Source organism: Micromesistius poutassou, assembly GCF_964030765.1.
Source record: "Micromesistius poutassou genome assembly, chromosome: 4".
Classification (NCBI taxonomy): domain Eukaryota; kingdom Metazoa; phylum Chordata; class Actinopteri; order Gadiformes; family Gadidae; genus Micromesistius; species Micromesistius poutassou.
In genome coordinates, this window is record NC_140274.1 from 9,314,762 (window position 1) to 9,322,261 (window position 7,500).

Consider the following 7,500-nt stretch of genomic DNA (forward strand, 5'->3'; position numbering starts at 1 on the left):
GCAAGAGGATTCAGCAAGGAGCCCTCGTTTTGGAGAAAGGACAACGGAGGAGGAGTCTTGGCGTTCCCCGCAGGCGCTCGATAAACTGACCTTTGGAAGATCTCTCTGCCTTCCTGCTGCGAAGAGGAGGACGACGTGGTGAGAGGAGGAGAGGTGAACGGAAACACTCCGGAAAAGTCTGGTGCGACAGAGAGCACACGGTCGCACCGGCTGCGCAGAGGGGAGGGAAGAGAAGATGTGTGGACAGTGACAGGACCGCCCGCATTCGGAGACGCCGCCACATCTCGACAGCCTCTGGTCCAACGCGGGAAAAAAAGTGAAGGTGCTTTTCTTTTTTGTTACTTTATCCCGACATGCCCAGGAGGAATACAAGCTTGGAGACTTGTGACGTTCTCCCTCTCCCTCACTCTCTTTCGGTCACTTGTTAAACCGAGGGGCTTTCACCTCTTCGCTCCTTTTCTGACATTCCATAGCTCTCCGTCTGTACGGTGGCTTTCCTGTAAATTCAATTTTTCCCATCCGGGGACTTCCCCCGGCGACCGGCGTGCAGCCATGCAGGTGTCCATCGCCTGCACGGACCACCACCTGAAGAGGGGCAACGGGGACCACAGCAAGCAGAGCGCCACCAGCCCCAATGTGGTCAACCAGGCGCGGGCCAAGTTCCGCACGGTGGCCATCATCGCCCGCAGCTTTGGCTCCTTCACCCCCAGGAACCACATCTCCCTCAAGGAGTCCACGGGCAAACACACTGGCATGAAGTACAGGTGTGTGTTTGTGTGCGTGTGTGCGTGTGTGTGTGTGTGTGTGTGTCCTCATGTGTGTCTTCATGCTCAGGTGTGTGTGTGTTTATCTACTTGATTGATTTTTTTAGGTTTGTGCAGAAATATCTTTAGACTTTAGACTTGAGTGTTTATGGGGTGGCTTAGTGCACGTGCAAAACAGTGTACATGTGCACTCTGTGAAATGTTCATCTCAGGGTCCCGCTGGCGGTCTGCATGTGTTTGAGTCCAGCAGATGCAGATGCCTTTCATAGTCCATCCTGGGGGCATTTCTTCCATCTCACTTGTGCACTTGAATGTCTTTCCCTCTGCATACATAGGGTCCCTTTATCAACATATGTGCTCTATCCCAATGTAAACATACTTTGCTACTGTGTAGTCCCAAGCTCTGCTTGAAAGCTTTGGACCCTTGTGTTTTTCGGTATTCCTATAGATTGTGGTCGATTAAAATGTGAATGCTGTCAGAATAGAAGAATTACATCATATTCTAATTCTAATTCTATCTATCTCTATTTACTAAATGCCAGTTTCTGTGTAGTTGCCTGTGCTTCATTTTCTTCATGAGATAATTGCTACATTCTTACTTCTCTTCCCTGCATATTGAGCTGTGCTAGAAGAGGGTAGAATGATGACATACGAGGCATTTAATTGCAAGACCCTAGGGCATTATAGTCAATATGGGGTGTCTGCCTAATCTCCATGACTTAAATTTATTTCAGTGAATATAAGCACCTCGAAAGATTTTTATACACCTTCATTTTGCAGTTTGCAAACCTACCGCCTTCTCCTTGCTGTCTCTTCAACCACTCTCTCTCTCTTTCTCTTTTGTCTCTCCTTCCTTCGTTATCTTTATTCACACACGCGTACACACATTCGTCATTGACTAAAATAGTTGACACTTCCTTTGTTTCCTTCTCTGCACTCAACGAGCAAACCTCTCGTTGTTCTCCGTCCACCAATGCTTTCCTGTCTCCTGCCCTACTGTGTGTGTGAAGGTGTGTGTGTGTGTGTGTGTGTGTGTGTGTGCGTGCGCAGACACACACACACACACACACACACACACACACACACACACACACACACACACACACACACACACACACACACTCTGGCTGCTTCTCACACATCTGCTGAGGATTGGATATGAAGACTGCTGTGCTGGCATCTCGACTCTCACACCGATACTCCAGTGTAACTCGCAGATGGCTGAGTTTGGTTTTGGGTGTTCTAAGTAGTGCATGTGTGTGAGCACATTGGCGGCTCTTGTGCCTATCGGTGTGGACCCATGCATTTGTTTAATTTGTTGAAGGGAGACGGATGAATCGACAAGCGGAGAGTGGGCTTGTTTCCAGTGATGGATTTAATAAATGTTCTATACATTACATTACCTTACATTACATTAATTTGTTATTATGTACTGTCTTAGAGTAAGTGAAAACAATGAAGATGTAACCCAAAAAGTGCAATAATCATCTGAGCACATAAAACAATGATAAAATAAGCAAAGCACCTGCTTTTAAGTGCTACAATATAGAAACAAAAATTGCCCTTTTTTTGCTTTTATATATTTCATGTTTTCCTTCACCAATATACAGTGTGAACATGAGTTTTCAGCCTGCGGTGGAAGATTGTGTTTTTATAACAATACAATAGGTTTTAATCACACAATCAACACCTGTCCTTGTGTTTGGGCTAGGTTACGACTGCAACAATGGAAGTGATTTAAACTTATACACACATACATATCTATATGCAACAAATCTTGATTTTATTCCAAGACAAGGCCCCTGAAGCTTTTGTCGTTACATTTCTCAGCCTCGCTAGAGGTGTCTGTTCGTGTGGACATAATAACACACAATCACACAATCACACAAACACACGCATCCACACACACACACACACACACACACACACACACACACACACACACAGGTCTCCCATAGGATGGCTATACCACGCAGTTCATCTGCACATTTCTCATTAAATGTTCAGTAAGGTGGTAGATGGCGAACATCACTTGTGACAATGGGTGAATAGGGGCTGCAGTTGCCTGTCTTCCCTCTATAGGGAATAGGGTCACAAGAGCAAGAAAGGAAAGGAGAAAGAATTAGTTTGAATGAGAGAATGAACAAGTGAAAGAAGGAAATTGACTTTACAACACACAGATTAGTGCATCTCTCTCCCTCTCGCTCTTTCACTCTCTCTCGCTCTCTCTCGCTCTCTGTCACTCCTTTTGTTTAGTCTAGAGTGTTCTTCGGTTACCATGGTGTCATCTTTTTTGTGGTTTCATTATTTCATGTAGTCGCTCCCGAGCCAGCAGGGAGATCAGGGAGAGTTCAGAGCGTTAATAATTAATCTCATATTATGACTACGGTGACAATGAGGTCTTGTTTTAAAGTGCTGCCATAGGCTTACACTGAAGGCAGAACAATGAGGTAGTACACATCACAGACGTATAGACAGCTTACCATCTACTAATAGACAGCTCAATAACATCCCAGAGGATCTTATTCTTAAAGGTCCTGCTTACGTAAGAAAAGACGACAGAGGGAAAGTTAAGTTTCCCTCAACGCTAAAGTTCTAGGGGGGGATGGTCTCGTGATAACATTTCCCCATCTCGCATCCTGCGTTTTGTTAAAGTCTTGAATCCAGCATTGATGCAAATTGACTTCCTTACTGCTTTTTTTTTTTTCTTAAACAAGGACGAAAAATAATAGGCAGCCTTCAACAATGAAATGTTCTTTTTCAAATACCTCTCCACACCACTCATGTGCCCATCTACTCAGCTAGAAATGGGGTTCCTCATAGATTTTATGTGAGGTGTTATGTCTGCTGCGTCGTTGGGGCAACCCTTAATGAAAGGTAATCAATAGAGCAAGCGATGGGTTCACCCTTGACACCTTTGATTAACTGGTTAATCAAACCCGCGCCTCCGTCCCATGACTAGTGTACTGATGCACGTACTGAGAGTTCATTAAACAGATCATCCACCCCGCTCCTCCCTCAGCCAAGCTGCTCACTAAATCACATCCGTTAATCGATACCTTCTCCCGGATGAGATGCTGTGAATTTTCCCCCTTCGGACGCAGGGATCCCGCTCCCATGAGGCGGTGGATACCCTGCGGGCTCATCTATGCTATCACCTCACGCACAGTCCCAAGGTCCAGTCAGGATTATTTATACGGCCCATTATCACTGGGAGGCAGCAGGTGAAATACGGCGATCACTGCCTGCATGATCGCCCCTCCATCCCTGAAGAATGTCTCGCAGTCAGTGTGTCCTTCCTGCCTCTTCTTCCTCATGCGTCCCTCCACTGCTGGGCGGGGGTGGGGGGGGGGGGGGGGGGGGGGGGCGGAGAGAGAGAGAGAGAGAGAGAGAGAGAGAGAGAGTCTTCACTCACCATGATCTCCACAGCTGTCCACCGGGAGGTGCCCCAGTACGTGCCCATGCCCTGGTTGATCACATAGGTCATGGCTCGCACAATCTCTGCAGAGACACATAATGAAATACACATGAAGATCATCAGTCCGCTAGAGAGAGAGCGACGGATAGAAAGAGGGGGGGAAGAAAGAGAATTGTTTATTCAAATAATTAATGATGGAATGATGGATGCTTTTCCTTTATGTGTTCATGTTTTTCAGCAGACAAACATACAGACACGTTATAATATTTGCAAGTAGTTATATGCAGTGTGTGTGTGTGTGTGTGTGTGTGTGTATATGATGTTAAGAGCCTTTTCCTGCATGAGAGGAACTTCAACACTCTCACTCCTCTTAAGTGAGAGTGTTGGCCCTCACCGTCGTTAACACGCGGCCCAACACTCTCACTTAAGAGGTGTGAGAGTGAGAACTTGAGAGAGGTAAATGAATAAAGCGATACTAGCAGAGAAGGGCAAACCCAGAAGGACTTGACGTCAAAACACTTTTCTGCATCTTCTTTTCAATGCACCTTTTGCAGGAGCTGTTCGCTCTTTACACTTGGTGTGTATGTAGCTCCTGAGGATCCGTGGGTCTCGGAAGTTGAGTGTGTGTAGGTGCCTAGAAATCGACAAAGAAGTACAATAAATGTAAAAAATGGATGAAAGTATAAAGTACAATTCGCTAATGAAAACAAAAGAGAGTGACTCTGTGCCAGGTCCGGTGCCAATCAGCCCTAGCACTGGCAGAGTGTGACCCTTCCCAGAAAATTACCTCAGCTTGTTTCCATGGTGACGTGCCAAGCAATTATGTCCTTGGTTCTGTAGGGCCATCACTCAATATTGTCAGAGTTTAAGTGCACACAGGCATAAACCCAGTTTAAGTGCACACAGGCATAAACCCACACATATACTCGCAAAAGTAACAACACAAGTTCGATTTAAGCCTGAAAGCCTTTGAAAACTACAGAGTGAAGATAAAACATATTTACCCTCCTTGAGAAAATACAAGATTATAAAAGATGATTTGAGAGTTCTCAAAGGTTGTGTTACTTTAATTTTGCTCACTGGTCCGTTGAGATTGTGATGAAAATTCCCTATTACAAAACACAGGGATCATGTGTTATGTGAATTTCTGTGTGCTTTGTTGCCAGGAAGCCTTATTGGGGGAAGGATTGACTTGTGTATGAATTAGGTAGAGAAACCCTTAGGTAGAGAAAATATAAAAAGTGACAGCAGTGAAGAACATGATACAACTATGTAATAGAATATTGCTGAGTGAAGTCTATGCATGCTAAATCACGATGGCCTATCGTGCTAAACTGTGGTCAGAATAACAAGTAGCACTCACTTTGGCCGTCTGGCACCCTCTCAGCCAGCACTTTGCCTTTGGGTGGCCTGAAAAGAGCCGTATGCATAATTAAGTATTGCAACTGTCCCATGACATCCAATCCCTTTTCCTTTTTTTATTGGACAACATTTGATACTTGATCCCCATGTGTGTAATGAAGTCATTAAAGAAAATGCACAGTAGCTAGCTAGCCCACCAGTTGAACGGTCAATTCTGGGTTTGAGGGTCGAACATGACGCAGACTACACAACACAGCAGTCTGGCTTCATCCACTAGAATACACTCATGAGTTTCTTTCTCTCCAAGGACCTCTGAATAACCTGTTGGGGGAACTTTGCATGATGCTTTTTTGGGCTTTCGAGTTAGAGACTCACTAGCGCACTGCAGCACATAGCCCTCAGAGCTAACGTTGAACTCAAGAGACTGCTAATGGATTCAACTGGAATCCCAGGGAGCTGGTCTTCTGGAGACAGAGGTGGGTGGGAGGGAGGAGAAGGGGGAGTTTGAGGGGGTAAGGGGTGCCAATGACTTCGAACTGATCAACAGATGTCATCTCACAAAGTAGGTTTGGCCGAAGCAGCCGTACTCAATCTTTTTAGTTTGCTTTTCTTTTAGCCGGCCTTTCCGCTAAGGCCTAGAGATGCAGCAATGTCGGAGATGTTGTCTAGCGCCGATCTTCTCTGCGGGAACTTTCTCGGCACGCGTCGACTCCTTGCTAGCGCAGTTTTGATGTTCCCATTCATCTAATTTGTCTGAGCTACTTCCACCTCTGACGTGATTCATCTGGCTTCTTTTCAGATTGGGCAGCCATGTCTGCCGGCAGTCTTCCACTCACATCTTTCTTCTTTTAATGAAACAAAGTGCCGGGGTGGCGGTTGGAAGCTTGTTCTGCCGGGGCGCAGCCCCCGTCGCTGCTTATTTGGCGTCCTCTCAGCGTTTGGCCCAGACAGGCCACTGTTGCCTGGAGACATTAAGATAAGTGAGTGGCTGAAACTGAGCGACTGAAATCAGAAAAGAAAAACTAACATTGAATGCGGTGCACAGACTGAGAGCTGATGCTACCGCGGCGTGGTTCAGATGAGGCGGAAACTGGGAGATTGGGAGAATATTGCATTGTGTGAACCAGCTAATATCCGTGAAAGTAAAATGATAAGATAAGATAATATGGCTTTATTAATCCTGAAGGAAATTCTTGGGCCAGAGATTGCTCACAACAACATAGGAATAAAAACAATACAATTATTAAATGTGAAGGAGTAAATGCTTACACCAGTGCCTAAAAGAATAATCAAAGTAGGGTAAATGATCATCAAAACAATATCAACTTGATGTATATTCAAAGTAATTAATTCAGATACATTATTAATATGACACAATATGTTCCGACATTGAAACGAAAAGTACAACTTTTCATTCAAAGCAGTGCATTAAACAAAATGCATTACAGATGTAAAAAAAAAAATACATTACAGATGACAATCCAATTGATACTTCTCTTCTATACCCTAAATATGAAGTTCTTCTCTCTGGATTAGGAGTTACGGTTGCTTTGGGCGTAAGGCTAAAGTTACCCAAGCAACACAGAGGTTAATGCACTTGAGATGAAACTAGAGGAGCTGTGTGGTTAATAGCCCATTTCAAATGGAACCGATTAACGTTGTTAACTCCGAACGGAGGGCTACAGTGATCATTATAATATACATAATGATACACTTTTATGTGCGCAGCACTTGAGCTAATAAAGTTATCCACGGCATCTTATTCTGTTAATTTCACATTAGCATAAATTCCAGTAAGTTAACTGGGCCTCATAAAAGTGCTGGCGATGGCTAGCGCTTATGCCTTGACTGTGTCCAACATGTGCTTGTTAGCTTAGCGCTAAGATGCTATGGTCAGCGGCTCCTGAGCTCTGGATGAGTGGTGGTCAAGCATCACCGTGTTGCGATAATGGCATG

General features: G+C 44.9%; 1 protein-coding gene across 1 annotated transcript in view; it reads left to right on the forward strand.

Moving 5' to 3' along the window:
• The window catches only part of kcnab1a (potassium voltage-gated channel subfamily A regulatory beta subunit 1a), a gene marked incomplete at both ends in the record, with an annotated part of 58,880 nt that overhangs the window by 16,000 nt on the left and 35,380 nt on the right, over positions 1-7,500 (forward strand). The gene's annotated exons all lie outside the window — the stretch shown is intronic.